The 10,841-nt window shown below is 34.0% G+C and overlaps 1 long non-coding RNA gene across 1 annotated transcript in view; it reads right to left on the minus strand.

The window, feature by feature from the left end:
- Positions 1 to 10,539, minus strand: part of LOC143911734 (uncharacterized) — a 73,626-nt gene extending 63,087 nt beyond the window's left edge. The window contains exon 1 of the long non-coding RNA XR_013260588.1: positions 8,667 to 10,539. This is a non-coding gene — a long non-coding RNA (uncharacterized LOC143911734). The remainder of the gene's footprint in view (positions 1 to 8,666) is intronic.
- Between the last annotated feature and the right edge of the window lie 302 nt (positions 10,540 to 10,841).

The raw sequence follows: 10,841 nt of genomic DNA on the forward strand, positions 1-10,841 counted from the left end.
TAATTTCACCCAACGACTATTCGAGGGTAGGAGATGGAGTTAGGCGGTTCATAACGGGTCAACCGCTTTCGCCGAAACGAGATAAACTTCCGACGGACAAACTTCGGTCATAATTCATTTATCCGTAAACAGGACATCGAAGAGATTAGGAGAGTCGAGTTATTAGGAAAAAATGTTTTCCCGTTCGTTGCGCAAACTGTTTTGTACCCAATCTACGCAAATTATCGTACCACTACTACAATATGTATGTATATTACAAATATTATTTGTTACAAGATGGCTCTATATAAAATCTGGCACAAAATATCATGTACTATTTCTATTCCTTCCAAAAGAAAGTTTAAATCATTTAAGAGTCAAAATCACTCTTCATTTCAAATATAACACCAGGATTCGAGCGCTGAAAATTTCGTATCAAAACATTGATGAAATTTTTTCAATGGTTTCAAACAAGTCTTGGAAAGATATGAGTCTAAAGAGCGGACCCAGAGTGCGCTGTTCATTGTTCACATGTTGTAAATGCATTGTAAAAGGTTTGCCGAACCTTTTTTATAAAGCATTTACAATAATGGAATAATAGACGGCGCGTTTCCAGTCCTACCTCCAGATATGACACTTGTCAGAATATTTCATTGACACGAATTAATATTATTTTTTTATTTATAACTGTTTTTTACAAAACTGGGACATTTGCATTTCAATATGATTCCAAAAGAAACTAGCATCACATGATCATAATATATTAATTTTAACTCAATTACAATGGGTAACCACTAGGTAAATAGCCTTCACAATAAAATTTCAACGACAGGATAAAAATGATTATCAAAATAAAGCAAGTACATAAGCTCAAAATCCAGTACGCCAATATGAATAAAATAATACTATTTCAAATATACTACATACTTATGTGCGTATCATACATATTAATATAATACGTTACTGTTTCAATAGCTATAAGTCATTAATAAAAAACAGATACAATGAAGAAATAATAATTATGCTACTTCAAAATCAAGAAACCAACATCATCAGCGTGAATCCATGTGCTCTACATATGTAAATACATAATTTGATTAACAAAAAAAAAATTACAACAATCAGGATCGATTTTTAAATCCCACTCAACACATTCTCCCAATTTACTTTACTCAATACCCGTCACTCATTTGTTCCTTTTAAGAACTCTGTTCATTATGTCGATCATACCTACATACATAGCTCACAATTTTGATTTTTTGCAACATCTATTCACGAGTCAAACGTCCATATTGTCAAAACATAATACATTGATCACGCAGACTTTCGTTGAATTTTTTTTAAGAATCATATTTGTTGTGGTTTTAAATAATTGCATATACGGTAGCAACACTTTACCAATTATGATAATGAATACAATTAGGCCAACCCTAAATTATCCACGCGTTGATGATTCTGCGAATGGGGTGCGCGTTCCGCTCAATTTTTACGTACCTATTTTTTATTTTTTTAGGGGGACACAAAACGAATTCCGGTGGCTGGAAACATATTTTTTTGGTCGAACAAAAACTCAATTTTGTCGAGAACGAGCTACTGGAGAGGAGGCCACACATCACCGGTGCGGGAGTTCGAACTTGTCCCCGAAATGGAGCAGTTTTTGCTGGTCTCGGCCCGAAAAAATGCGTCACCGGCCCAACAACAAAGGGCAGATTTTTTTTGTCGACGCAAAAAAAATTATATACGGCGAACTTACTGCCAAAAAAGGGGAAGGCATTGTATTCGGATTGGACGCTGGGAGCCCGAGAAAACGGCTATGTCAATGTGCGCCACACGCACATTGGCATAGCCATATGAGCGAAAAGTGAAGAAGAGCGGTGAAAAAAAATTTGAAAAAGAGAAGAAACAGCGTGATGATACTTTCTTCGCCTAGAAATCTGACGGAAAGTTAGCGAAGAATCAAACAGGCGAAAGTAGAAAAAGTTGAAAAGCGAATGTTAAACGAAAAGGAAACTACGATAACTGACTCAATGCCGAACGAATTTTTCGCTCAAACTCAAAGGATTTAGAATGAACAATTTTTTTCTTTTGTTACTTACAATTCAAACAACAGATAATGAACTTATATAACTTCTGAGCTCATTTCGGCCTAAGAAATAAATGCGTTTCAATTCATCAAATTCTCTAATTATATGGAAATTATGCAACAACCCGTTCATACAAACGTAATAGAATTGATTGGATGAGAAGTCATTGAAAAATCATCAAAAATGTATCAATGACTTTAAGTAAATACACGACTAAACGACTAGCAGCATGTAGACCAAACTGAAAATAGTATTACAAAAATCATTTTTTAACTTTTATACATGTAAACGTCAATATGATAAATCCGGTATAAAAAGTATAAAATTAACCATTTTTTCCTGAATTTTATTTGTGTCATGAGACAAAGCCTCCCATTTTACATACACTATAAGTACATATGTATGTATATGTAAAACGGTCAAATAAGAAAATACACAAACACCAAATCGCATTTGTCGGTTTACAAAAAGTCCTCGATTAAAAGGGCCAGCACACAATTCTATAAATTTTTAGCATCTGACTCCGAAGTAACTATGTACATAAGTGAGTCATTCACCAACGCTTTGGTGGGCACAGTGGCCGCATATTATCGCATAATATTGACCCTATAGGCGGCGAACGGGTTAAAACGATAGTAGTCGTCCTGCGTAGCCGACATCGCCGCCTAAAGGACATTTCAAAATAACGATCTCACCCGGGCTCGCGTTCGCTGATAAAAAACCGGATTTTTATTCCAAAAAATTAAACGAAAAAATAAATCGAAAGACAAAAAAAAGAAAAGAGAAAAAAGGAGCACAGCAGCCGGCTCTTGCGCTTTTTACACACAAGGACTGTTTTTTATGCGGCCAAACGAAAATTCAATAGCGGCGACCGTTTCAATTATTCAATATATCGCATTTGCGGGAATGCGAATGCAACCGTTGCACTTGCAGCAGCCGTTGGCCGAACGCAACGCAACGTTCGATGCAATTAAATCCGAAAACGCTTTTTTATTTATTTTTTAAACGTTAAAAGAATAGTGTCACTGTATATATGAATGGGTTTAGTGGCAAGTACTTAATTGCACAACAAATGAAAAATTGTAAATTGAACTATTAATTTCTGTCATGTCTCCCACGATCGTGGTTGTGAAATTGAAGCACGCCGCACGTTCTATCCGAAACCTTTATATTATATTTATATAGCAGCGTTTCCCAAACTAGGTTCCTCATTTGCCACGGGATGTTCATTCAATAAAAAAATAAACATGTGATAAGCCCTTACGTGTAGGAGAGTGGATAGCAAATAGTCAACCATACTATATGATATACATAGGAACCGATACTTAATCGCGATTCAAAATTAATCGCGAATAGAGCTAATATAAATTATGAAAATCAATGAAGTAACTTGAGCATTTCGTTATATCGATCAACAATTGATAAGTGGATCTAAAAAAAGTTTATTTTTGTACGTTTGAACTGATATGACACGTGTATTAACATATATGTATGTAAGTATGTATGTATTCATCATCAGCCTCATTAATTACAGCCATTCGCCAGCCACTGCTGGAAAAAGGCCTCTCCAACGCGCTTCATTCGTCTCTGTTTTGCACAACTTTCAACCATCTCACTCTTCACATTTTTTCTAATTGCATCCACTCATCTCCTTGCAACCATTTTTGCACCCTTTTACATTCTCTCGAGTACCATCCAAGCACTTTTTCTATCTAGCCTTCTATCTCTATCTCTTCCATGTACATATCTATCTCTTCACTCCTATAAACTACCCTTGACATACTTCTTATCCACATATTTAATTTCTTATCTCTACTCGTTATGCTGAGCATACAGCGTTCTATACTAATTTGGGCGCATTTGACTTTGTGTAACATATGAATATACATACATACATACATATACACGTACGGATAGACAATCTAAAATTCAAACGCCCCTACTGAAAAAAAAGCTCAAAACCAGTCCATAAAACATAGATAGTTAGATAGAAACATAGATAGATAGATAGAAACATAGATAGATACATAGCTAGCACTTGTTTCGGAAATGAATGGTTCAAAAGTGTAGCTTGAACTAAGTATGTAATTGTTCCGTCGTATTTAGTTAGTAGATTAAAACTTGGAAACAAGTGTGGAGTCAATGTTCTCGGTAAATAAAAAGTGCTCCATTACCAAAAAAAAAAAATTGGGAAACGTTGCTTTTCACAATTTACAAGATAGAATTATTCAATACGGACGATATTAATTCGACGTGACGAATCTGGTTGAATTCGTTTCTCTTGTATAGAACAAATTGGCTCATCATCATCTCGACGTGTCTATGATATGTAGGTATGTATGTACAAATGTACCCACAAATATACATATGCAGTATTAATACTACGTTGAATGTAAAACGAAAACTAAAAAATGGAAAACACGACAGACTCGTCCATTTTGATTGATCAATGCACTTGAACTTGCACTTGCAACGATCGATCGATCAAATCGATCGAAACCCCACGATGTTGAATAGTAAAAAGAGATGTCGCAAATACTACTATATAGTAAATGGCGTAATAGTTTTGTACCTACGTACGTATCTTTATATGCAAGCTGAACAACTCAAATGGACCGTGAAAGATACATTCACGACAGTTTATATATGTACATATAAATTCAAATTATTCCACATGGCAGATATGAATAATAAATCTGCTATTTGTACACAAATACAAATGACGCTCAAGTATGAATGATGATGAAATTGTTGATGAAATTTAGAATTTGTTACTCAAATTTAAAACGCATCCCTTATGCGATCGATACGTTCGGGACCAATGCAAATTCAAATCGCAGATTGTCAATTAGAGCTCATTTATTACGGACACACATTACAAGTAAACACGTGGCGTATAGGAAGTGCAACGTGCGTGACGGTTTATTGGGCCAAAATTGTAAAATCGATACGAAGGGCCCTTTTTTTAAGGGTTCGCCATACAACAAAATCCCTCCCCTTCTATACGGAAAAAACTTTTTATTCGCCCACTTCAACTCTCCATGATATAATTTTAGAATTAATCGTATGAGTAATTTATTTTTCCAGTCAATGAGTAACGCGTGTCAGCACTAGAGGTAATAATAAAAATGAACCGATCGTTAATATTTTTTTCATGCAAAATTCTATCGACCGTATGTGTATGCATACGCGTACATAATTTCGAATGAATATTATAATATTTTAACCCTCGCACTGCCCGCTTCCGTATCGTAGGTTTCAATAAAATTATACATTCGTTTGACGTCCGGCGTATTATAATAAAAAAAAAAATTTTTTTTTCGAATTATTCGTGACCATACGTTGTACGGAGATTTTAAAGGCGATTTATAACATCGGAAAACGAATAAAGATACAGCGATAACGATCGAATTGTCTTGGTTAGGTAGCTGCGTAACTATGTATATGGGCGACATTACAAATTCTTGATAATATGTGCGTACGTGGAATAATTTCATTAACGTTGAACACGAAACGATATTGTACGCGTACTCTCATACTCAAGTGAAATTATTGTTCAAGATCAATATTGAAATAAACGTTAAAAAAATATTTCATTCTCGATTAAATCCAAAAAGAATTTTTTTATATGTACATAAGTTAATGACTGCTAAAAAAAAGTGATTAACAGTAAAATTGAAAGTTTTACAAGAACAATTCAACCCATATTAATATTTTAACAACCGGAATATCATCAATCTTTTTTGCAAAATGCTTATGAAATTGAATAATGTCCGTTGTTGCCGATTACATATATATTATATGTACATTGTATGAAATTTTATAAATGTACTTTATAGATGCAAATACATATGTACATTGTGCAAAAAATATTGATGGTCAAAATATTATTCATGTGGGTTTTATCCTTTTTACAAGCTTTTAATTTTAATTAACTACGCTCGAAAAGCAAAAATATTTAAACCTAATTTTATGACCGAAAGTCACAAGTAATAATTATTTTATTCAAAATATACTTATCTGTAATTAAACAAGTAGTTCATAAGATATACACGTTAATCTAAAATGTACATTGTCCAGTTATTAAAACAATGAATTGAGGGCGCAGACACACATACGTACATTGTGTTAAGCGACATGTGCTTCTTTATTAGCTAGTTTTGCACATGTAAAAAATGCTAACACGCCTGATCTATACTATGTCAATCCAGGCAAAAACTCAGCGCCTGGGATATTTTCGTTGATATTTTATCCTTATATTGACATATGTTTGACAGTGATCGATATCGGTGATTCTAATATTTGAAAAAATGTAGAAGAAACTTGTCGAAATAATAGGATCATACGAATAAACAATGACATGAAGACACGGCCATTCACAGCTGGAGTCTACCTGGACATGCCGTGCCGTACGATTCTGTGTGTCTGCGCCCTAGTCCTTACCGACCATATGTACATATATTCCGAACTGCACCTCCTCATCATTTACAGTCATTTGCCAATCACTGCTGGATGAAGGCGTCTCCAACACGCTTCCATTTGTCTCGGTTTCGACAAATTTATGAATTTCGAAAACGAAAAGTACAATAATTACGATGGTGCCGTCACAAAATCACTCGGACGAAACCGCGCAGCGACAAAATCGCGCAAACCAAAATAGCACGGTGATAAAATCGCGCAACGCATATATCATCATCATCATTTACAGCCATTCGCCATCCACTGCTGGATGAAGGCCTCTCCAACACGCTTCCACTCGTCTCTGTTTTGCGCAACACTCATCCATCTCATTCCGCACATTTTCCTAATTTCGTTCACCCATCTTCCTTGCGGTCTTCCTTTTACTCTTTTGCCTTCTCTCGGGTACCATTCAAGCACTTCTTTTGTCCACCTTTCGTCCATCCTCCTAGCTACGTGACCCGCCCATTGCCATTTCAATCTCTTCACTCTATCCACTATGTCCACTACCCTTGTCATATTTCTCACCCACGTGTTCCGCTTCCTGTCTTTCCTCGTTATGCCAAGCATACAGCGTTCCATACTTCTTTGAGTGCATTGGATTTTATTTTGCATCTTGGCGTTCAGTGTCCAAGTTTCACATCCATACGTCATCACTGGCAAAACGCATTGATCAAAGATCCTTTTCTTCAGGCAGAGTGGCATTTTTGATTTAAAAACAGCATTCATCCGTCCAAATGCACTCCACCCCAATTTCATACGTCTCTTTATCTCTTCATTTTTACTACCAGACATGTCAATTATTTGACCTAAATATAAATAATTATTTACTACTTCTACTGGTTTATCATCTAAGGGGATGCTATCAGGCATGCAATAACTATTGAACATTAGTTTAGTCTTATCTACGTTAATTTTTAATCCTACTTTTCTACTTTCCCTGTCCAGCTGTGTTAGTCTGATAAGTAGGTCAGCTGAATCACGAGCTACTAAAACTATATCGTCTGCGAACCGAAGGTGACTCAAAAAGCGACCATTGATGCTTACTCCGGCTGTATCCCAATCCAATTTCCTGAAAACTCCCTCAAGCACCGCATTGAATAACTTGGGCGAGATTGTATCTCCTTGTAAACAAGATAAAAAATATATAAATATTAAAGCGTGTTTATCGTATGTTTAACGGGGAGCTGGATGACGATGATCTATTCGGTATTTCCTTACATCAATTCAGGACTGCCATCAGGACAGTTTTGATTGATTGATCCATTTATATTTCTATGTATTTATATTATATATTCTTTATCAAATTATATTATATCACTTTATGTTTATCCAATTATATTATATCACATTATGTTTAATTATGCATTGTCTTATTTAGTTATATTTTAGTTTTTATTCTTTTCTTTTTCATTTGTCTGTCTATATATACTATGTATTTAGATATGTATATTATGTATTTTGTAAAAATCTATAATTGGGGCTCAGATGTTATTTTGTTATATTTATTCTTTATTTTTATGAATTTCTACATCTGAGGCCTGTTGATTTTTCAATAAATAAATAAAAACAGGTCTAAAGATTATTATATCATTACTGTGTTCTATGGGATTTTTCTTATACATTAGACTTATTTTAATATTTATATTACTTGTTTTTTATTAATTTTCATGCTTATATTTGTTTGCATATGCATCGCGCGATTTTGTTTTGCGCGATTATGTTGCTGCGCGGTTTAGTCCGAGCGATTTTGTCCCGTGCGGTTTTGTCGGGACACTAATAAAGATTACAAGTCAAAGACAACATCTTTCGATGTGAAACAACCATAAAACATTCTATCGGCCCAGAAAACAATATATGTACATATATATAGCTTGACTTTATATAGGAGTATTTCCAACGCTATGGTATTCAAAGTTAGTCGAAGAACAAAAACGAGCCTATCGCATTACAAAGTTTGCATAGTTCAATATGTACAAAGTTTCAATAAGAGCAAGAGTACAGATCGAACGAAAGATAACCAGCTAGCTCGGTTTAATATAAAGCCAAGAGGACCAGAGATGTTAACAAGATAACCCGAGAGCGAGCTCGCAGATAACGCATCAGATCGAAGGGGTTAAATCTTACACAGTCGGCGACATTTACCTTTGACTTGTTGCAGTGACGATAGGATCACCAGCAAGACGATGGCGTACTCCGCGCACAAGCTGCTCCTCCATCCCCTGCATCCAGGGGATGACGATGACGATGATGGTGAAGACGACGAAAGAGCGTCGTGCTTGAATATCGCCATCATCCGACGATAACGTTTGCAACACCACTTCACACTTTTATTATACAGATACCATTTCGTCACGAGAAAGAAACACTGGATTAATTCGTATCACATGTTAGGATAAAATATCACCGAATTGTATTATATTACTGAAAAATTAGGTAGGAGCGATTCGATTCATTAGCGCGTTGAGATAAAAGGGCATTAGTACTCGAGCGTAAGTATTTATAAACAAAATTATGTGATAAGAGCTGCAGTGAATATAATGCGTCCATTCAATGTTTTCCCGAATCAACATTATGATAATTAGTATAATACTATTGTTATATTTAAATGGGTTATTTTTCTGAACATGGTTTTTGATATATAGCCATTTTGCATGTTTAATGAAAAAAATCTATTAAATTAAAATGAAAAATTTGATCTAAGGCCATTATGAAAGTTAAATATAATTATGTATGTATACGTCAAAGCCTTTAAAAAATAACCACCTTTATTTATATTTACATTGGAATATATTTTAAAGTTATTACTTATTAGAGTAAAATATGAGCAATTTCTACTTAAACAAAAATTAGTATTAAATTACTTTTTACAGAATAGTAACAAATTTTAAACGCATTATTATATAGCAATAATGTAAGTAAATAAATGTAACTTTTACGAAGATTTTGTGATAAGAGTGTACTATGTACCTATGTACATATATGTAGATAAATAAAAATGAACGTTTAGAAAACTGATTATTATTTAAAGTATTTTTTGTCAAACAGACAACAGTAAGACAGTCAATGACTATTAACTGACCAAATCAAACGAAGTTACTGACCAAATAAACAAATGCCAATATTTATGTAAATACGTATATATGTACATATGTAATATTGATACAAATGAGAATATAATTGTGAACGTTATTTAGTAAATACTTTTTTTTTACAATGTATGATATACAACTAATATAATAAACTCAGCAACATTCAAAAGTACAGTTAAATTTGCAGATAAACGTATTATGTATGTGTATTTTCGGATTGAATTATTTTAATTATTTAATTATTACACGGATCAATACAAATAATACAATTTTAACATGTAATATCATGATATTTCTAGTACATCTTGAAGTTCGAAATTATTATAAATAATTTACACAAAAAAAATATAAAAGAAAACAAAATCCTAAGCTGAAAATTCAAATAATTTTCTTTTGTTTTTTTATTACACTTACATATAATAAAATGGTTAAAATTTGCACCAACATTTCATCACAAAACGTTGCAATTTTCCACGGCTTTATAAGCAAAACAACATCCCTAAAAACTATGAAAATTAATCCAATCCACAAATCTTAACAAAATCAACAAAAATACCCAAAACCTACAATACAAATAAAAAGCCGCCATTTTTTTTGTTTCAAATAAACACCGACATACAAAACAATAGCAACAATAACAAAACGTCGAGAAATTTTCCAACACGCATCAAATACGATGCACTTCAATCGCAACGCTTCGAATGAATCGCACCACTTTAAAATTTAAGTTATTATCAATTGATCACTCGCGCCATTGAAGTTCAAAAAATACGCACAATATTCAACTGCAAATTCGTACCGAGTCGAAAATGATCGGTGGAGATTTACGAACCGCGATGATGCGGCGAACGAAGATCGCGAACGCGTTGTAAACAAACGCTACATGAACGAACACAACCCTCCCCCAACACGTCTCACGACCGACTGATCTTCCAGTACACCAACACATGCACGTGCGCGTTGTGCACGCGCCGTACGCACACGCTCAAATTCACTCACACCAAATAATTATAAAATTCAAATTTGAATTACACACATATATTATGTTTCATTTGTTTTCATTTTCGTTCTCGGTGTGAATCTTGTAAGTTTGGATCTGATTACCGATTACGAATTATATACATACATATTTACATATATGCTGCAGACCCGATTATTCGACGTCTTCTATTGAAATTTTGTTACATTTGGTGAATTAGCAAACATTTTTCAAATTTACCGCATTTTA

The sequence above is a fragment of the Arctopsyche grandis genome, chromosome 5, assembly GCF_051622035.1.
Source record: "Arctopsyche grandis isolate Sample6627 chromosome 5, ASM5162203v2, whole genome shotgun sequence".
Lineage (NCBI taxonomy): Eukaryota > Metazoa > Arthropoda > Insecta > Trichoptera > Hydropsychidae > Arctopsyche > Arctopsyche grandis.